Source organism: Cibotium barometz, chromosome 13 (assembly GCF_041138505.1).
Source record: "Cibotium barometz isolate CiBa-2024 chromosome 13, ASM4113850v1, whole genome shotgun sequence".
NCBI lineage: Eukaryota > Viridiplantae > Streptophyta > Polypodiopsida > Cyatheales > Cibotiaceae > Cibotium > Cibotium barometz.
In genome coordinates this window covers 29,992,660-30,015,819 of record NC_141058.1, presented here as the reverse complement: position 1 = coordinate 30,015,819, position 23,160 = coordinate 29,992,660, and the positions used below count along the sequence as shown (strand labels likewise).

General features: G+C 41.6%; 1 pseudogene; it reads left to right on the top strand.

The window, feature by feature from the left end:
- Positions 1 to 533: 533 nt before the first annotated feature.
- Positions 534 to 9,771, top strand: LOC147632588 (uncharacterized; annotated as a pseudogene).
- The last annotated feature ends 13,389 nt before the right edge of the window (positions 9,772 to 23,160 follow it).

Sequence of the window (23,160 nt, the reverse complement as noted above, 5' to 3'; positions counted from 1 at the left end):
GTGGAAGTGAACTCAGTCAGTTGGGATTCATTCTGAGTTGTTTTGGGACAGTTTTAGTGCTGGCAAAATTCTTGCAGAGCTTGTAAACTTCAGCAGGAATAGGTAGAGTGCCCAATTGCACTCCCGCTTTCTACTTTCAATCTCTTAATGAAGAAATAAATACTGCAAGGGGCGCCGGACTTCGGGGCCAATCTGGTGTTGAGCGAGGGAGCGAGGATTCTGTTTGTGTGTGTGTCATAAAGTCCAGGTATTTAATTGAAAGAATTACTGTGTTATGTGTCCATATCCCGGTTTCACCAGCCGCCTCAGGGTTGCCTCCCAAGCCTGAGGGTTTCACCGTGGGTAATCTGTTAGCCCTTCCTTCTCTTATGGTAAGCTGTCAATATGAGCCTTGGCCCGATTGAGCTCCTCTCCAACAATGTATTGAGCTCCTCTCTAACAATGTATTCAGCTCCTCTCTAACAATGTATTCAGCTCCTCTCTAAGAATGTATCTCTAGTCTGACATATAGTTGTTTTAAATATATAGATACGATGAGTGACCACGGCCGTAAAGTGAAGTTGGCGATCATCAAGTCTTTGCTACGAGGCACTGGACTTTCTGGAGATACACTGTCAGAGGCCATGACAGATTATGTGGAGATGGATGATGCGAGTTTAGACGGTGCGATTGAGATTCTTGGGAGATTCAGTATGCCCGTATGACCTGGTACATCCTCCCAGCCACATGCAGAAGTGGAGACGTCTCGGCGTGCACATACTACTGCGCATCGGTAAGCTTCTTGATTGATAAAATAGTAATGTCATCCATTTTTTACATATATAATTCTTAATATATATATCCTTTTGATGTCTTTGTTTGCTTAGGACTCCTATCCCAATTACATCACATCACAAGAGTTAGCAGCTTACTCCTGATGTACCTCCTAGTACTCAGGTGACACCTGATTCACAGGGTAGTGGCCGTTCCTCCCGCAGGTATATCTTTTATGGTGATTATGGATTAAATATCAAGTATTTTTTACGAACTCACATCTCAATATATCGTATGTTTGTATTGCGCGTAGGCATCAGCGGCGGCAGAGTACCACACCACCAGTGCCCCCACCAGTGCCGATGCGCACGTGCACTGGGACTTTGGGTGTCACATGCAACATCACACCTGACGGGGGTATCCTTCAGGTCGGAGCCAGCATCGCCTTTAGACGACGGATGAGAGATCTTTGCATGTCATATCTACAACGAGTTCATATACCATGGCAGTAAGTATTATTTAACATAAAGAATATGAATTATAGTTTTTTATTTTACTGACTTTATTTTGCAATGCAGCGATCAACTCGAGGATGACAAGAAATATGTCATCAACACACTGGAGACGGAGTTTGGGGCAGGATGGAGTCGGAAGTGGTTGCTGAAACAAATGTGTAAAATCCTGAGTCATCGACGCGACAATGCACGATAAGTAGAGAGAGAGAAATGAAACAAAATGAAATGCTATATTTACATCTTCAAAAGGCCAAAATGACCTATGAGACCAAAAAGTTACCACCAGAGAGCTCTGATACCAATGGGCCGCATGGGGTGTGTTGCGGTTAAGGGTACTGCAGGTAGTCACTGAGGGTGCTGCTGGAACTACTGCCACGAAATGCTAGAAGACTGTTGGCTTCGATGGTCTACTGCTAGGCCAAGTCGATCCAGGGAACCTTGCTTGATTGCGGGTATTGAAGGTTGAGGTGCTGATACTAGGGTTGAAATTGTTAGAAGTCATCTACTGTCTAGATTTATACACCAGGGCCTTTGTTGTGGGTGTGCCCACCCTTATCAGGTGTTTTATCATTTTTCCTCACTCCCCACATTTTTCCCATATTTTTTCCCATTTTTCTATGGCTTGGGAGGCAGCCCATGTGCTGGCCGACCGCTAAACTGGTCCACGACTGCATCTAGGAGGTGGCCGACTGCTGATGATCTGGCCGACTAGAGATGTGTCTGGTCGTGGAGTTCTCAAGGCCAGTCGGCCTGCTGTAGGTAGCCAATTGCACATGTGGGGCATATAAATAGGCCCCCAACCCCATACCACATTTGTATCATATTCGGGATCTTCTTGTGTATATCAGAGCAGAGTTACACGCCTACATCTCTCTTTCTCTTGTGCTTTTTTTCTGCCTGTGTTTTTTGCTCTTGTGTTCCCAGATCTGGTCATCATCTCCGTTGCGTATTCTGACATGGTATCAGAGCCCTAGGCTCTAGATAGGTCTTGGGATTTGTGGAGCAAGAGGGGGACTGTTTTGTGGCTGATTGGTGGACTGTTTTGGGCTGATCGGGAAGAGAAGGTGCAAGAGGAAGGCGGGTTGATTTTTTGGACAGCCACTTGCAGGTTTTAGTTCTTCTTTGTTCCCACCCACCCACCCTTTTCAGAGTACATCCCCGCTATGGCAGATCTGGAGGTGATGGACCTGGAGGTGATGGACACCGATGCTTCATTTTCTTTAGGAAGGGAGGAGATTGGAGGACTCTCCGCAACAACGGATACTCGGGAGTGGATTCTCGATAGTGGTGCTTCAAGGCACATGACTTCTTCCCATTCCGGTTTACAGGATCTCTGCAGGCTTTCTGGTCATATTCTTACTGGGGATACGTCCACTATCCCAGTTCATAGTGAGGGCAAGATGGAGATAGTTCCCGATGGCAGAGAGGGGAAGCATTCCTCCCAGATGTTGTATGTTCCGGCACTTGGTTTTCATCTATTGTCAGTGCATCAGGTTTGCAAGACTGGCATACGGGTGGGGTTTGATGAGCATTTTGTTGGTCTTTGGGACAAAGCAACAGGCCAAGTGGTTTGGGAAGGCGGAGTGGAGAATGGAGTTTACAGGCTTTCAACAGTCTCTCTCCCAGGTCCTCAGGTTTGTGAGTGGCAGTCTGGTAATGGCCACTTAAGTGTGGATACGCTGCAGGTGCGGGCTTTCCGAGACCAGATGGTGGATAGCTTGCCAGTAGATGGCAGCAGTTCACAGGAACTTTCCAGTACTGATGTTGGGAGTTCTTGTGTTCGTCAGTCAGAGGAAACTGAACAGGTCACTTATGCTCTGATGAGGATGTTCTTTCCACGGGGACCTTTCAGAAAGCCAGGCAAGTGACAAGTGCTTACTTGCAGAAGGAGGTGGTTTCTCCAGGCTTTGTGGTTTCGGATTCAGAGTTGACAGGTTTCATCAGGTTTCCAGGACTTGTTTGTGCACCATAACAGGTGTTGATCCTTGTGAGCAGTGTGAAGGATCATGGACTCTAAACACAGGAGGGGGATTGTTGGATGGAGTCCGACTCCACGGTTGGAGTGACTCGGTTTGGGGAGGAGATTCGGACACGAGGGGATCTACTTCAGGCCCAGGAGTAGTTTTTTGGAGCAGTAAGAGACAATCATCTTTTGCCTTATCGAGGCAGAGTACCGGGCTGTTTGTGATGCTGCTTGTGAGGGGGTGAGGATGCAGAGGTTGCATTGCAGGTTTGGGCTTCCACTGAAGGAACCCATGGTCATCCAGAGGCACTTTGTTCGTGAACAGATTGTTGCTGATGACATCTTGCTAGAGTTCTGTTCGACGGAGGACAGTATGGTGGACCTCTTCACGAAGTCGCTCTCTCAGGATTTGCTTAGGCGGCACCCCAGCTCCCACCAGTGGTTGGTTTCACAGCCAAGAGCTGAGAGGGGGTGTTAGAAGTCATCTCCTATCTAGATTTATACACCAAGGCCTTTGTTGTGGGTGTGCCCATCCTTATCAGGTGTTTTATCATTTTTCCTCACTCCCCGCATTTTTCCCATATTTGTTTTCCATTTTTCTATGGCTTGGGAGGCAGCCCATGTGCTGGCCAACTAGTCCATGACTGCATCTGGGAGGTGGCCGACTGCTGATGATCTGGCCGATTGGAGATGTGTCTGGTCGTGGAGTTCTCAGGGCCAGTCGGCCTGCTGCTGTAGGCAGCCGACTGCACATGTGGGGGCATATAAATAGGCCCCCAGCCCCCATACCACATTTGTATCATATTCGAAATCTTCTTGTGTATATCAGAGCAGAGTTACACGCCTACATCTCTCTTTCTCTTGTGCTGTTTTTCTGCTTGTGTTTTTTGCTCTTGTGTTCCCAGGTCTGGTCATCATCTCCGTTGCGTATTCTGACAGAAACGCGAGATAGAATCCTGTACACAACTAGAGTAAGAAAAATGAGTCTGAGGGGAATCAAACCCCGACACTAGCCATATGAGGCTATCATTGCGAGACTCCCCACCACCCACCCTTGTTAGTAAGTTTATAATAAAAAAAACAAGACTTCACAATGAATGATTTTGAGATTAAATCTTACCGATCCGTGAGTTGATACGTAAGACTACTGTCCTCATCATCATCTCTGAGATAAACCGTCAATAAAATTTCATCTTCATTATCCTTGTTGACTTTTTTGAACTCCTCGATCATTAAATTTGTGTTCATGTTCATTTCCTCCGTAGGCTCGACATCCATTGTTTCCTCCTCTTCGGTGTCTGTAGTGTTAGAGTCTGGATCATTGTCGTTCTCATCAGCTACAATGTCATCATGATTGATGGATAGAAGAATTCTACACCTCTATGAGGTCGATGTGTCTAGATTCGAGGATGTAATCAAATCATCTTGATCCGCTGTCTCAGAGTCAACGCTATCAAACAAGTGTCGACCTCTAGGTTGGACATGCACAACTTGCCACCATGGATGAGCATCTGTATTCTTGTAAAAAATGCTTGTTCAACATGAGTTGGCAGAATGTAAGGCTCTTTTGTTGCACGCAATAACTTTGAGGAGTCGACGGACCAAAATCCGGACGGTTCTCTTTTCATTGTGGCATTATTGCCTTTATACCCGGCACGGAACCAATCCACCTTCAAAACCACCTAACAAAATACACGAATCAAAACCTTAGAATTATGTTTAGCTTTAAGAAATCTACATGTTATTGTTGCATGAAGAGAGATCTCATTTACTTGCTTGAAGATACGATATGATACTTCATAAATGCCGACTATGATTCCCATGTAACCAAGTTCACTCTCGATAAGATTTGTGTCTCTTGAACTTGCACGTGATAATTGCTTAAAAGAGGCAACAATGCAAGAATCCTGAGTTAGATGTAAGTCGTCAATAGATTTTATCCGAAGATGTTGTCCATAAGCCCACATGTTGGTATACATTCGAGCCTACACCAAAACATAAATTATTTAAAAAAAATTAAGATTCATTTGTTTAGTTCAGAGTTTTCAAAACCAAACAAGTTACCTGTTTTTCACACCCAATCATGAACTCTCTTTGTTCCATAGAGATTGGCTCATGATCACTAACCGCACGTTGCATACGGGTGTATGACCAATCCATGAAAGTAGGTACGTCCCTGTCGTTATTTACATTGGTTTGACGTCTGGATCTCCTCTTTTTACGTCTACCAACTCGTTTGCTTGCAAGTTCCTCCTCGTACTCATCAACGAATTGTTGCATGCATTCGCTATTATAGACAATGAAAGTAGAAATATCCAATTTATCTTGGATCTTAACTCGAAAAGGGACTCCCTTTCCGGACAATACCTCGTCATACATGGTAGAAGACGACTCATTTGTCCATACGCGTGGAGCTTCAGAATCGGTTTTCTCAAGGTATTCACAAACGTAATACATGCATTCTTCAAGCATCCATCCCTCCGCCACCATAGAACCCTCTGGCCTTGCTTTTTGACGTACATAACCTTTCAATACTCCCATAAACCTCTCGACCCAAAACATCCATCAAGTGCTGACAATACCAGCAAGATCTATCTCGTCTACTAGATGGATTAGAAGATGAACCTGGATAGCAAAAAAGGAGGTTGGAAATTCCTTTTCCATTAAACAAAGAAGCTCTATACATTCACGCTTCTTTTGTGGAATTGACCCTTTGGCAATCTCTTTAGATGTAATCCATCTATCAGAGTAAAAGAAAGAAGATATTAGAGATGTTATTGAATAAAGAAGATATGAAATAAAATTTTATACTAAAAATTAATGAGCGATAAATACCTTGCAAGCGATCCAAGGCGATATATCACATCTCGGACTCCTCTTGTAGTACATCCATCAATAACAAGGGGTAGAAACTGCTTATGATCTCTGACTCCGGATCAATAGCGGGTCCAACAGTCCACTTTAGATACCAATCCTTTGGTCTCATTGGTATTGGACATCTCCCTTCTTCTACCTTTCCATCAATAGCGGGTCCAACAATCCACTTTAGATACCAATCCTTTGGTGTCATTGGTATTGGACATCTCCCTTCTTCTACCTTTCCATTAAAATGTATGGCTTGCCTTCTGTCTCGTAGATAATGATCCTCAGATAAAAATCGTCTATGTCAAAGATATATATTTTTGTTGAGGTTTTTGCTATAAGTCGATCTCAACCAATCACCACAAATTGGACAAGCTTTATAACCCTTGGTACATATCCCTGCATGGAAAACATAACAAAGATGATTAGCGTAATGAACATCGTACAAACTTATGAAAGAATATATATATTTAAACCATTTACCTGAGCAAAAACCATATCCTGGAAAGTCGTGGATAGTCCATGCTAAAACTCCATGAACAATGAACTGTCTTTGATCGATGCTTCTGGACATATCCATGACATCAATCCCTCTTCACAAATCTTGAAGATCGTCGATGAGAGGGGCCAAATAAACATTCAGATCTTTAACTTGTTGTTTTCCCAAAATTAAGAGTGAGAGCATTAAATGCTCTTTCTTAATGCTGAGATACGGGGGTAGATTATAGTTAATAACTACCACTGGCCATGTAGACCATTTACTTGATCTCATTGAAAATGGATTCACGCCATCCAATGCTACACCCATCTTTAAATGGCGTGGTTCTTTTGCAAAATCTGGCCATCGCAGATCAATATGGTCAAATGCAGGACAATCTGATGGAATTTGCATTACTCCATCTTTGCTCTTGTGTGCTCCGCTCCCCATGTCATAAGCTTAGCTAATTCGAGACTTTGGAACACACATGTTTTATTTACAGGTGCCAGGGGAAAATGTCTCAATACCTTTCGAGGGACCTTACCTTTCTCCTCTTTATAACGAGGAGTTTGACATTTTGGACATGTCACACCATCCTCGTACTGACCTCTATATAAAATACAATCATTGGGACATGCATGTATAGAAGAATAGTCAAGTCCAAGACTACTTATCATCTTCTTCACCTCATCATGTGATGTAGGAAGGGAATTGCTTGTCGGCAAGAACTTCTGAGAGAGTAGCCTGCAAAGTCCATTAAAAATATGATCAATAAGAACAAAACATATTGTGATTACTCCTAAAATATTTAGATTAAAAAAAATGTTAGATTGTTACATACTTCAAAAGTGCTGAAATGGATATATTACTCCATCCAAAACGGTTTTGAAGATTCAAAATAAGTAAGCTTGCACTGAGTCGTGTCAGTTGGCTTCCTGCGTAGATACGCTTTAGAGCTTCTTCTCGAAGATACTTCTCGTTGTTATTAGGAATATCGCTCGCACTATTATTTTGATACCAATCCTCAATAAAATCAGACATGCCATCATCGTCATCAAAGATATGGTCCCGCACATTATTGAAGTCCTAAGAATATTGTTTTTTGAGTCTTGCATACGTATTAGGATCACTCCTGCATAGGATCCTCATGCACTCTATTGACATGTGAGATACGTCATGTGAACATTGATTTGTGATATTGTCGATGTCACAATCCGGAATCTACATATTTGAAGGCAATATCAATAGCATGCTTCTATATAAAAGAAAAGATAGATACAAAACAGTTATAGACAATAAAAAATGATTATCAAATTAAAATAGAGACAATAGAGAACGTGGTGCAAATTAAACTATAGAATTAGGGTACAAGAGGTCCAATAACATTAGGAAATGTATACAATGAAGCTCTCAATCCTCATCTAGTAAGGATGCTCGTGGAGGTCTACGCTATCCATAATTGACCTAATTCATCACCAGCACGTAATGATCTAATAGCATTGACAACTATGTATCTTTCTACATCCCTCCTCATATGTTCTGGTTCATGACTATTCTCACACTCCACAAATGTGCAATTGGTTCTTGAACTCATCCCTCGACTACTATTGATTAAACCTGCTATGTTTCCTTGAGAGTAAGGTCTTCCATCAACATAGAGTCTTTGTTCTTCTGCATGTGTGATCCCTCTATTAGAAAGAGAGGCTGCATTGAGACATAATCCATAAGTACTCATGCTCTAAATGTAGCGAGTAAGCTGATGCCATGGACCCCATCTATATATAGGTCCAAATAAAGACATAAGGGTGACCTTTGAACGAGGGGGCACATGTAAATCCTGTGCAATAAAGAGGCCTCGTCCTGCTCCACTAATGGTAGATGGAGCAATCATTTAGTGACTGCCCCAGAAGCTGAAAACCACTCCCTCTAAAGGAAGTGATCCTCTCTGCCATCCTGTATCGTCTGCGATCATACGTCTCTACTAGAGAATGCAAACGAGTAGGCAAAGGATGATCTCCACCCGTCTCGGCCTCCAAAGCAGGAGGTAGAGGATGTTGAGAAACCTCGAGCTACAGCTGACAAGTGACCTGTTCGCACCGTGTGCGAGGGACATGTGCACCACTGATAGTGAAGTCATCCTCGTTTCATCCAGTGAATATACCTACATATATGATATGGTTACATTATATATGGCCTTTGATTTATAAAATAACAAATAATAAAACTAAGGGAGAACAGTCACATACCATAGGTCGATGTCGCTCCTCAGGTGGCGGTGCTCGCTCACCATAAAAACACGAGTCATTAATCAAATGATCGAGAAGAAAAAAGCAATGCATGAAAGAAAACATTGAAATCTAACAAGTTCTATGGTATGCAATATGAAAAATAAACAGACGCTACTATATGGTGGAGACAAACAAGAGGAGGGCTGATATGTGCATGGAGACATGGCAATACTTCCTCAAGGAGAGACGCCTACGCATCACTTTTCCTCAGCAGAATGTGTGTGCCTTTGCTAATGTATATTAGAATTAATTTGAACTTTGATAGATTGATTCTAAATATTCTCTAATCTGTGTCATTTTGTTTAATGAAATTTACATAGATGGTAGCACGAAATCGACTACAAGTTGGTCACACATCTAGACTAGGCCGGATGGGTCGAGATGGATTTGTGGCCACATTTGTGAGTATAAATTGTTCTAATTTTAACTTTCAAAGATACTATTATTGAATGAAGAAATCAATAAGTCTTTGGTTATGTGTTGATGCAGACCAAAGACTATGGTCGTGCACCTACGGCACAGGAGATGGAGTACGCTACATACTACGGGTACCGTGCTTTGCAGGCGACACTTCCGGACATGCCTGTTCCACTTGTGGGTATCACTGATTTATTTTGTGGTTTATTTTTATATTAACTGTAATATATTCTTATTTGATTTCACTAAGTAATACAGGAGCAACATGGCGAGGAGGACATGACAGAGGTGGCTCGACAGGAGGCCGAGGGGCGACGACGAGAGTCTGAGGCGGGCGGTGACGGCGGCGTGATCCCAGGTGGGGACACGAGTGGTGGCGGTGGTGATGGTGGTGTTGTGGTTGGGGGTACGGGTGGTGGCAGTGCTGATGTTGATGATGATTCCGAGTCTGATAGTAGCGACTCATGTAGTGATGGCTCACGTAGTGATACTTAGTGATCTGTTTTGTATATGAGAGGATTTGATCACCACACACTATAGACACATGTACATATATTTGTTGATGATATATATTGACATATGTTCTCGTTGCATCGCTGAATTTGTCTATTGTCAAACAATTAATTATTTGTCGGTAAGTTAATTAGCCTAAGTATGTGCTAGAAGCTAGATTGTTATTTATTTATCTATATGTTTTAAAACAAAACAAATCCTAAACAAGAAAAGAGGCGAGTCCACAATGTAACACATCAAAAGAAGAAAAAGATTGGCAAGCATTCTCAAAAGCTCTTGGAAAGCTAGATAGAGACAAATCAAAAACTTTATCGCAGTTCTAGTGACTGTTTTTCTATGTTAGGCTCTAATATTAACAAGCTTTTGATTTTCATATTTTTTGCAGGGGTCCCTGATTGTACGATACGTATCAACTCAAGCTAACTTTCAAGCTTAAAGATCCGAACCATGAAGTTTCAAAGCACGTGATTTCAAAGTACCAATTTATGTACCACGTACCTTCACCATGTAACCATTTGCAAGTACGAGGTTTCAACATGATACCCAACTTAAGTACCAAGTCTAACACTAAAAAGCTTTCTTTGTTCCCATGTTTATTGCTTAAGGTACCCCAAAGTTAGACCGACCAATTGATACCATATATCATGTATCAATTGCGAGTTCGAAGTTTCATTATGGAGCCTGATACTAAATCAAGTACCAAGCACCGAATCTAGTACCAAGTACCATGTACCAATTACTATGGACCATGTACCAATTATCAAGTACCATGTACCAATTACTATGGACGGACCATGTACCAATTATCATGTACCATGTACCAATTATCATGTACCAGTTACTATGGACCATGTACCAATTACTATATGGACCATGTACCGATTATCATGTACCAAGTACCATGTACCAATTATCATGTACCATGTACCAATTACTATATGGACCATGTACCAATTATCATGTACCAAGTACCATGTACCAATTACCATGTACCAAGTACAGTGCACCAAGTACCATGTACCAAGTAGCTTGAAAATAGTTATTATTAAAAAAGTTTTTTAATTGTAGTTTTTTGTCCATCCCCGTTTCCGTTCGCCGAGATTACTTGCATACATACATACATACATACATACATGCATGCATGCATACAATGTGCATGCATACATACATGCATGTATATACATACATACATATGACATACATATTGTAAGGACCCTTTTTGATATAGACATGTATATACAAAATTTTGGCATAAAGACTTAATTTTTGGTTGTGTATATTTTGCCTCTTAGTAAAATAATATATTTTGAGTCAATTACTAACATGTCTGGGACGTAATAGAAGTACGCCACCGTTTGCTTCTCTAGTCTTCATTTTGAAGGAAAATACGGTCCGGAATGCGGATCCGGAAGGAGCCGGAATATCTATATGAACCGGAATGCAGACCGGAATGGAGTTCCAGAAGGCAGAGAGACGAGTACAGAGGAGATCCGGAAGAGTGCGGGACAGTATGGAAGAATGCGGGACAGGAACCTTCCACAAGCCGTACGAAAAACCAGTCAGATTCTATACGAAAATAAGAGAGTACGGGATACCGGATGAGAGCAGATGCCGGATGAGATACATACATACATACATATATGTATACATATACAATGCATGCATGCATGCATTATGTATGCATAACATATGTATGTACTACTATGTGTGTATGTACTATGTATGTACATACATTATGTATACATATACAATGCATGTATGCATGTATATATGTATGTACTACTATGTGTGTATGTACTATGTATGTACATGCACATTGTATATGTATGTATATGTATGTATATGTATATTTATATGTATATGTATATGTATTATATAGATATATATATAATATGACATATGTACTACATATGACATACATCCGTGCATATATATATATATATATAATGCATGCATGCATGCATTATGTATGCAGAACATACGTATGTACTATTATATGTGTATGTACTATGTATGTATATGCACATTGTATATGTGTATGTATATGTATTATATATGTATATGTTTATGTACATGTATTATATAGATAAAGTAAAGCTTGAAAATAGTTGAAGTTAAATAAAGTTTTTTGAACTGTCGATCTTTGTCCCATCCCCGGGATGGCCCTATCCCCTTCCCCGCTCCTGTTCGTCAGGAATGCTTACATACATACATGCATGCATGCATGCATGCATACATACAATGTACATACATACATAGATGCATGTATATACATACACACACGCATGGATTCATACACTGTAGATACATATATACATGTGATATACATACATATATACATAATGTCTTACATACATACATATATAATGCATGCATGCTTGCATTACGTATGCATAACATTAAACATATGTATGTACTACTATGTGTGTGTGTGTACTATGTATGTGCATGCACATTGTATATGTGTATGTATATGTATATGTATATGTATTATAAAGATAAAGTAAGGCTTGAAAATAGTTAAAGTTAGTCTAGTGTTTCAATTTCAAAAATTAACAATAAAAGAGATCTAGATATCGTTGTTTACCAGAATTCATGTTCGTTTATGCACCGGTGTGTGACCAATCTCCACAAAACAACGATAGCACGGAGTGCAATAACAATCGCAAGAAGATAGCAAGTGACAAAGAGAGCAACAGTAGGTAGATCATGAGAAAAATATAGACAACATTATGTTTAATGTAAATGAATCAACAACCGGTATATAAATTTTGTAGTTGTCCGTTTTTTTCCATTGCACGTCATCGCTTAAGCGACGTAATGTCGAATCGTCGCTTAAGCGACGTTAGATAACTTTTTAAAATTTTGTCGCTTATGTGATGCATATGCATCGCTATAGAAGTCGCTATTGTCGTCACTTAAGCGACGTACAACAGCGACGCCTGTAGTAGCGACGGCTCGAGACGTCGCGTAAGCCACGCTTTTGCGTCGCTTCTGTCGTCGCTACGAGCCCATGGACTAGTAGTGATTTACCTCTCATTCTCATCACATCTATCCATCCATTCATTCTCATCTATTTGATTCATATCATATATCATCACATCTATCTACCTCTCATTCTCATTACTTCAATTTTCATCACATCTATTCTCTATTCATTCTCATCTATCTGATTCACATCCCATCTCATCACATCCATTCTTAGAATGCAAGAGAATCCTTTTTTTAATAAAGATTCTTTACACATCTATTTATGCATAATTTTAATTTTAAGGAGAATAACACTTTCGAAATAAAAATAAATCTTTTATGCATCTTTCTATGCATAAATTCAATTTTAATGAGAATAACTCTTTTGAAATAAAAATAAATTTCTTTATGCATATTTCTATGTGTAAAATCAAAATTGATGAGAATAACTCTTTTGAAATAAAATTAAATTCTTTATGCACCTATTTATGCATAAAATCAAAATTGATGAGAATAACTCTTTTGAAATAAAAATAAATTTCTTTATGCATCATTCTATGCATAAAATCAAAATTGATGAGAATAACTCTTTTGAAATAAAAATAAATTCTTTATGCACCTATTTATGCATAAAATCAAAATTGATGAGAATAACTCTTTTGAAATAAAAATAAATTTCTTTATGTATCATTCTATGCTTAAAATCAAAATTGATGAGAATAACTCTTTTGAAATAAAAATCAATTTCTTTATGCATCATTCTATGCATAAAATCAAAATTGATGAGAATAACTCTTTTGAAATAAAAATAAATTTCTTAATGCATCATTCTATGCATAAAATCAAAATTGATGAGAACTTTATGTACCTATTTATGCAAAAAATCAAAATTGATGAGAATAACTCTTTGGAAATAAAAATAAATTTCTTTATGCATCATTCTATGCATAAAATCAAAATTGATGAGAATAACTCTTTTGAAATAAAAATAAATTTCTTTATGCATCATTCTATGCATAAAATCAAAATAACACTTTTAGGATACACAATTAATTGGTGGAGATTACTCTTTTTAATAATAAAAGATAAAACTTACTTCACCAATGTTTAGAAAATTTTGCCATAACCTCCTTTGTATGGCTGACCATATTTCAATTTTTCCTATCTTAAAATTACTTAAAATTATCCCCAATTGGTATTAAGTACTCTAAACTAATCAAATTTCACTTTTAAAAAAGAAACAATATGAAAAGTTTAATTCCAACAATTAGATTACTTATCTAGGATAAAGAAGGGCTGAATTTAAGAATGAGAGAGGGGGAAAGCCTTTCGAAGAAGGCATAGCATCTGTTTATCATTTTAAGATAACAAATAATTTAGAAAACTATTAAAAGTAAGATTTCTTACTTACATGAAATTCTGGGAGCTTTCCTTTGGTTTGATGGTTTGACGGATCTACTCTTGTTTGCAACAAGAGTGGCCACCAATTCTTTAGAAGAGGGAATGGTCAAAAACTAGTGAATTATTAAGAAATTCACAGTTCTTAGCTCTTGGAAGGAGTAGAGTAATAGTGCATAAAACACTATTAAGCTTCAACAAAGGAGGAGGCTCCTATTTAAGGAAAAAAGTGAGCTTCTAACCAAGCAAACTGATTCTAGAATTTTCCAGATCAGTTTTGACCTAAAAATGGTCAATTTTTGACCATTTTTAGGTTAGTTTAGCTTACTTTTTGAAACTAGACTTGAATTAGGAGAGAGGAGAGATGAAATATCTTAATTTTTGATAATTTTAAACTCCACCACACATGTGAAGTAGGCGCCTCCTTCATGAGGGGGAATTCCCATTGTGAGGTGTCAAAAATGCATTTTTTTAGTAATTTCCCATTGTGAGGTGTCAAAAATCCATTTTTTTAGTAATTTCTTTGGTCCTTAGTCCACTCCTCATCTTATGTGAGTATTTACGCATTTTTGGGGGGATTTTCTTTATTTCTTCTATTTATCTTCTCCACACATTTGGATGAATCTGATTGGCCCCTCAAAACCTTAATTTAAAATTTTTTGAAAATCTGGACCCCTAGGATAAGGCCTCTTGAATAGATTATACTTGATTTCTAATGCACCTTCTGAAAATCTTTTTGAACTTCTGTTTCGGGGAAACTTATTTTAATAAGAAGAGATATTTTTCCATCCAAAAATATTCAAAATCTGAATAACCTCTCTCTAGAATATTTTCTCTCTCTAGGCTAAAATAGGCAGAAATAAGATCTTTTATATTTCTGAAGAGGGGATTGATTACAGGGAAAGATACTGGATATCCTCAGAGGCTGGGGAGGAATGTTAAAGTACCGAAAGCACACCGTTTTACACCATACCCAAGCTGGTCAAGACCTGGGCAGGTTTTTGATGTATGAGCCGTCCTTTGAACACCTATTTTTGCAACCGAACTTTCCTTAGAAAAAACACATATACCAAATGCTCCCTCTAGCATTCTGGCGTAAGACAATCCTTTAAGAAAACAAGGTTTCTATGCAAGTTTTCAGTTTTGATTTTCTTTTGAATACAATGAGTATATCTTAATTCTGTATCCCAAGACTTCTAGATCACAGGTCTGGCAGAATTCCTCGAATTCTAAATTCTTAATCCTCAGATCAAAATCAAAGGTCTCAACTTAGTTTCAGATTCGGTGGGTGATTTGAGTGTAGATTACTGAACTGGTCACATCATCTTTTCTTAAAACTGACGAAGGAGTTACGTCTTGGTCATAGTCTGATTCAGGGTTTGAGTCTAAAAAGGTTCTCCCCCTGAACTATCTTTCTTGAAGGGTAATATTTCAATTACTACTTTACTGAATTTCATTCATTGAGTATTTTGCTTAACTGAATTCAAAACTAATTACGAATTCCTATTAGGAAGAAATTAATCATTTATCTAAAATTTTGACTTTGATAGTTTTTCTGAATTTCTCCTTACCATCCTAGAGAATATGCATTAGGAATTTTTTGAGGTCATTTTTGGGCCTTGTAAGGAAGTTTGACCGGAATATTCTCTCCAAAAAGGGGACACCGGATAAAAATTTTACAAACGAACTCCAAATTTGTCGGACCTCACATATTTAGATTCTACTCTTCAATAGCTATCCATTGATATATAACACGATAGGGTTCGGAGAAGAGACAAGATAGATACCTAAAAGATTCCTTTTTGCCTGGGGAAGATTCATGAAAAGGCACCAAGACCCCTGGGCTTCCCTTCTTGTGGCCGTGTAGCCCGTTGTGGTGCATGCGTCACCTTCTCCTCCGAAGATGCGCCTGGGTGACGGTAAGTCTGCGCACGACGGCACCAAGAGCCCTGGGCAACCAAGCAAAGCGGGCCCCGCAAAGGTTCAAAGGAATTTCTCCCATGGGTTCTAAGGTGCCATAAGCACTTTGGGGGCCCATGACCGCCCAAACTGGAGCAATCCGGGGAGCGCCAAGCTACAGGAACGTGCCAAATCAGGCCAGCAACAACGGCTGCAGAGCAGCACAGAGTTGTGTGACTTGGGAAAGTAGGTTTGAAGAAGGGGACTACTTGGGAGCTCTTGATAGCACTCTATATGAAGGAGCAAACGGGTATAGCTGGACTCATTCAGGTGGACTGGAGTTGTACGGCTCACGAGTTGAAGGGCTTTGGGGAAAGCAAGTTTGATGAAGGGGACTACTTGCGAGCGCTCAAGCACAGGACATGGAACCGTAGTGCCAGGCACATAGCACTCTGGGTGAGGGCGTGACCTTATACAACTGGAATTGGGCAAGTGGACCCAAGTCCTTTGGCTCTCCAAGTTCACTCGAAGATGGAAACAGCTGGATGTGCAAGTGGCAGTGTGCATGTAGTTGGGTGGGTCAGAGTGGTAGCTGGCTCACTGAAGTTTGAAGGCATCTTGGACCAGGTTACCAGAAGATGGAAACAGCTGTGTGTGCAAGTGGCAGTGTGCATGCAATTGGGTGGGGCAGAGTGGTAGCTGGCTCACTGAAGTTCGATGTCAGCTTGGATGTGGAAAGCACTCATATCTAGCCAAAGGGAAAAGAGGGTGCAAAACTGAAGATCCGGCCCGAGCCGAAGTTCAAGCAGGTAAAACTTGGCTCCTAGCCATCCAAGCAGAGCTTGTTGGGATGACGTCTAAGAAGACTGGCTCTTCGCAGTGTAGCAAGACACACTCACAACTCGCAGTGTAGCAAGACACACTCACAACTCAAGGTTCAAGGTGATGGTGCAGAGTCAGGAAACGAAGCCGTTGTGAGGGTCCTCATGGTGTCATGGGGGCCTAAGCAAGACCAAGTGGAGGGACTTTGCACCTTGGTGAACAGGAACAGGTAGATTCTGGCGTAAAGGTCAAGACCGCCTGAACAAGTTTCGGGACAGTTTGGCTGGAGCATGGCAAAGCAGGTCTTGGTGTCAAGGCAAGCTAGAGCACTCAAGTCAGGTGAACCAAAGCCCGAAGAAGTGCAAAGATTTGAATGCCAAAGGTTCGCGGTGGTTTCACTTGGTGTCAGGTGGGCCAAAGGCACTTTCACAGAGAATCAATGCACTTATGTACCGAACACGTTGAAGCAGGGCATCAAGTCCATGACAACCAAGTGCAGAGTGGAAGTGGCACAAGATGGGGCAAACCACACTGGAGTCAATGAGGTGGGCAACTCTTGTCCATGAAGATTTTTCACAAAGAGCTCAAGGGGCATCGGCGAGCATCAAGGCTCAAGACAACGCTCCAACGAAGAGGAATGTGAAGTCAAATTTGAAGTAAAGATGTTGCAACCAAGTTGGCGTCAACTTGGCAGACAAGTCTCGACTTCCTTGAAGGCTTATGCATTCCGGGCAACACTGCATTGCCTCAAGTAATCACTCTTACTCAGCTCAGACAGGAGCGTCGGCGAGACCACGCAGTTACCTCGCCAATTTTATGGGGATTGGGGGACTCTCAAGCGGAGGCTTGAAGTCCAGGCCTTTTAGATGAAAAAAGTCAAAAAATACAAAAATATGCACAGTTTTTCTTTGTAAAGGGTTAGACACTGACCCTGCTCATGGCTATAAAGCAGGGTAAAGACCTCCCGCCGTTAAATATTATCTATCACTATGCACATAGATGCTTTATATGAGGCGCATGCACTCAACCTTTGGTTTCAAAAGTAATTGATGAGGGCGTCAATTCTATAAAGGGGGGGTGTATGTGATGCGGTTGGGATTTCTATCCGGAGGGACTTGGTGCCCGAGGGGTATGCTAGCCCGCCCCGAATATATTGCATCTATATGGGGAGGAAGTGCTAGGAGAGGCAAGGCATGGACCCATGGTAGGCACCCTAGAAACGCACTCACGCATCGAGTAGGCACGTAGGCCTTTCCCGGGTGCGGGTGGTGTTCCGTGGGTGCCCCAGGGGATGCCCTCCCCACCTTGATGGAGTCGAGACCGAAAACATCGACGGGACCGAAAACGTCGACGGGACCGAAAATGGTGGAAAAACGGACGACCCGCGGACCGGCGAGCCGTGCTGTGCCGATGGGCCGAGATGAGGCCGGGCCGGCGGATCATGGATGGAAGGAAAGACCCGAGACGAGGCCGAGGAAGCCGAGCTGGGCATGAACGCAAGTGACCGGTGAGACCCGCAAGGAAAACGTGCGAGACACTGTCGTGACGTGGGCGGTATTGCTGGGCAAGTGCGAGACTTCTGGTTGTGAGAGTCGTTTCAAATCCCAGCAAGGAAACAGAATATATATTTCTTCAAGGGGCACCACCTGCAGAAGCTGGAACCATAATATTTACATACCAAATCTCAGCAAGACATATGAGTTGTACCAAAAACCATCATAAGCATCATGGTTCAAACCAAAATCCAAGGTTGATAACATTATAACATGTAGATCCTCACGGTTCCTTCGTGAACACCATGTTGCTGCTCTGCGTCTCTTTGGCCATCTACTCTTCACGCGCTCCTCTTCATGCATTTCCTTTCAAGGCTCTCATACTCAGCACCATCACAGCAAAAAACACTCTCTGGTTTCTTGTTATAGAAGAGTCCCTCCACGATATCCACAGCCACACGCTTAGCTACTCCCTGCCACTACTCTCTTGCTTTAGCTCCTCTGGCCACTGCAGTGCTTGACTTCACAAAACCAGCCATCTACAAGGCCACCACCAAGCACCCGTAGCTCTCCCACAAGGTGAAGCGCCTTCTTCACCAACCTTCTCTTCTCAAGTATCGCCAACTCGAGCCAACTCCAGGGCGGCTCTGTGTCCTTGCTGACCTGTGCGGTTGCGCCCACTTCCAAATCTAAGAGCTCGCCAGCCCGTCACCTTAACGCCATCTTCACCTAGCCTAAGCCCATACGCCTGCAGCCACGCTTGTCTCTCCTGACACCAGCACCCGTCGGTGCTTCCACAGTAGCTGCAGCAAAGTTCTGCCCCGATTCTCCACGCTCTCCCACACGTTGCTTTGCCAACCTTCTAGAGCTTCCTGAACGTGTGCGCTGGCAGCACGTTGGCATCTAGGCAAATAGCCAAGTGGCGGGCCACGTTAATATCATTTTTTTTATTTCTTTTAAGGCCTGCAAGATGGCTGCCTCAATATTCCTTCATTTCACACCAATGATTTTGTGCCATCCCTATCCACATGTAGCCGCTCTCTCTCTTCCATTTCACCAATTTAAAGGCAACATTGGCCCCATAATCTTTTATGCTCCCATGCTCCACATACTCTTCAAATGCAGCTTCCAGTGCCCAAAAACCACTGTACTTGGGACGCGCACACACTTCCAACAACCGAGCAGCTGATATCATCTGCAGCAGCTGACCTTACTTCGGACAGGCCTGTAACAAACCCAAAACAAATCCATCCACCCTGTACACCTGGCAACACATTCCATAGCAAAACTCTCCACACACGCCATGCATCCATATGTACACAAACATGAACAAAAAAAAAGCCCTGTTACGCGTAAAGGCATATATACATCATGTACACTGTGGCACTTAGTCCCATGTATCTGGATTTGCATTTAATGGCCTCACATGCATGGTTTCACACCATAGACGTGCCATGGCATGACATCCACCCCTTCTAAACCTACACATCCTCCGGTATGTGCCAAGTCATCATTAAGATTCACATATATCTGGATGTTGTCTTCATCTTCTACATTACCAGGAAGATCATCCTCTTCCTCTTCAACCATATCCATGCTATCACTATCAAGCCTCTCATCTTGAGTTCCCTGGCTGCGAATCAAAAGGATCACTGTCATGCCTTCTTTTAAACATCTTGATCCTTTTGCCTACAAGATTCTCTATCTCTGTTCCATCAAGCTCACACAGGGTATACGTGGCATTTCCATGCACATGCTTGACAATGTAAGGGCCAAACCATCTTTTTGCAAACTTCCTTTGCACAGTGAACTGGTTGTCAAGACTACTATCATACATTAGGACCCAATCACCTTCTTCAATGGTTTTTGGCCGGAGTCTGTGTCTTCTATCAAATCTTTCTTTATTTTTCAACCTTGCATCTTCAAACGAGCTTTAGCAAGCTCTACATCTTTAGGCCTTCTCTCCAACTGCCTCATTCGCAATGCAAGGAGGTCTTCTCTGTTCAATTCTTCCACCCAGGGTAATACATTCCAAGTTGGGACTACTTCTTCAACTGGCATTACCGGCTTTTGACCATACATTAATTTTGCAGGCATGTATCCTGTCACTGAGCTATGAGTTGTATGGTCAGCCCATAAAGCATATGGTAGCAGCCTTGGCCACTCTCGCATTCTTCCTCTGCACATCTTAGCCAAAGCTTTAATGATTGGAGGATGTTCTCGCTCGCTTTTACCATTGCCCTCAGGGTTGTAAGCACATGTTAGGGCCAATTTGATGCCAATTCTAGAAATTTGAATTCCCTTGCTTCTTCAGCATCTAGCTCACCCATGTCAGCTGTTATTTTCCCAACACAACCATACCGGCAAATCACATCTTCCAAGATAAATTTGCATACTATTTTCGTGCTCTTTGTTCTAAGAGCACGCCCTTCCACCTGATTTGTCAGGTCTTCTCTTGCAAGTACTACGTACCGCATCTGCTAGATTCCCAAGGGCATTGTAACTAGATCCACTACCCATTTGTAGTGCATGGCAGGTGGGTAGGTTGGTTGCAGGCCATCACGATGTCGCACATTCGAGTACATTTGACATACCATGCATGTTTCCACATATTGGGATACATCCTTGTACATTCCTTTCCACCAATATCTTTCCTTTATTTTGGTAAAGGTGGCCCACACACTTTGATGTCCAGCCCAAAGACTCTCATGGAATTCTTTCATGAGCTTCCCTTGAGTCTCTTTATCACATATGACTCTCTGTGGCATAGCATTCCTCTGCTTTGGATGCTTCCACAGGTACCCATTCTTTAGAAAATACCCATATGCCTTTCTGCGAATCCTCTTGAATTATAAGTCAGACCAATTTTCCTACCTTGTTAAGGTACTCAAGTATTGGCCAATAAGCAACCAATCTCCTTCATACATTTCCTCAGTAAAAGACTCAAGTGCATTTGATAAGCAAGCATGGTCCCCTTTTGCATGTGCAGTAGTATAGAACTTTGTGCCTACATCATCAATGTCACTAATCATCCCTTCTTCATCTTTATACTTGGCTCTTGATAGCATATCTGTAACTAGGTTGTCCTTCCCTGCAATATGCTTAAACTCAGGATTTAGTGACGATATAGGCAATCCATCTGAGCATAGCGATATCTAGAGTGGTGCAGCTTGCAATCATCCCAAGGAGTGGCAAGCAGTCAGTTTCCACAAGCATGGATGCTCCAATAAGATATTCTTTTTCACATTTTAGAGCAGTGACTACTCCCAATAACTCCCTCTTGATCTGTGGATAATTTCGCTGGGGAGTGCTCAGTACCTTTGCTCCAAACCTGATTACATACCTGTGATCATCCTCATCATCTTGCCCTACTGCCCATCCTATCCCAGTAGGACTAGTATCAACTATTACAATCACAGGCCTGCCACACTCATAATCTACCTTCCTTAGAGTAGGTGATGATTGGAGCAGACATTTCAGCTTCCGCATAGCTTTAATATGTGCAGAACTCCATAAAAATCTCTGATTTTTCCTCAAAAGTTGGTAGAGAGGATCTGCTACATGTGCATAATGTGGGATCCATATAACATAAAAGACACATGCAGCAAGAAATCTCCTCACCTCTGTAACATTAATGCATATCTCTTTCATTCTTTGTATCGCATCTATCTTGGCTGGACAAGGTCTGCGCCCATTAGTACTACAAAGATGCCCCACGATTAGTACTTCACCAACCCCAAACACTGATTTCAATCCAGACAAAGTAAGATTCACCTCTTCAAGCCTGGATACAATTTTATCACAATCTTTTATATGATTTGCCACAAACTTGCGACACCCTTTCGAATCCAAATCCCCATCTTTATCTTTTTCATCATCACAGCCTTTTATGTGGGCACATCATCCAGAAAAGGCATAGTTATTTGTGGTATGAAGTCTTGTAAGACTTTATTCATTCCATTCATCATATGCGCCACTGAGTTGGTGGCTCCCTGTGGTGGTAAGGTGCACATCCTTACCAAACCCAAAGGAGTTTTCATTGTATATCCAGGTGGAATTGACCATATCCCGAATACAGATCACCCATAGAGTATATAGCTTTCCCTGCAAATGCTTCTGCAAACTCGTCCACAATCGGACCTGCTCCCACATTCCTGATTGTGACCTTGTTTGCAGGTTGCATGTCTTGAATGAAGTGCAATGCTCCATTTTTCTTTGCCACGGTAAACCATCTGTTGGAGTATGGAGCGCATGATGGCTCCAAAATTCCCATCCTGATCTTTTCTTTTAGTAATTCCATCAGCTTTGGCAAGAGAGCTTTTGGTACTGGAATCGACCGCCGCAGGTTCCAGGCACATGTGGAACAGTGAAGATCACCATTGGTGCTATTATGCTTGGATCAACACAGCCTATCTCATGCGGCTGAAAAGCAAAGGCCTTCCCATGTTTTACAAGCATCTCCTCAAAGCATTCCTTTTCAACTGGTAACAGGAAATCCTTGTCACCGATCTTTAGCTCTTTTAGGGTTTCCTGTGTAAACGTATGCCCAATTTTCTTCGGATCTCTGAGATTCGGTTGCATAGAGGCTTCATCTATCTTCTCCTTGCTTTTTGGTGGCAGGGGCAAGGCAACTGGTTTCACCTTCTTTGCAACCGTTTTATACTTTGTATCAACACGAGCATCCATCTCACAATACATGTTTTTACATTCCATTCCCTCAAATTCCTGGATTATATCATACATCCCCACAGATGACACTTTTACCATCTCATTCCCACCCTGTAAGCAT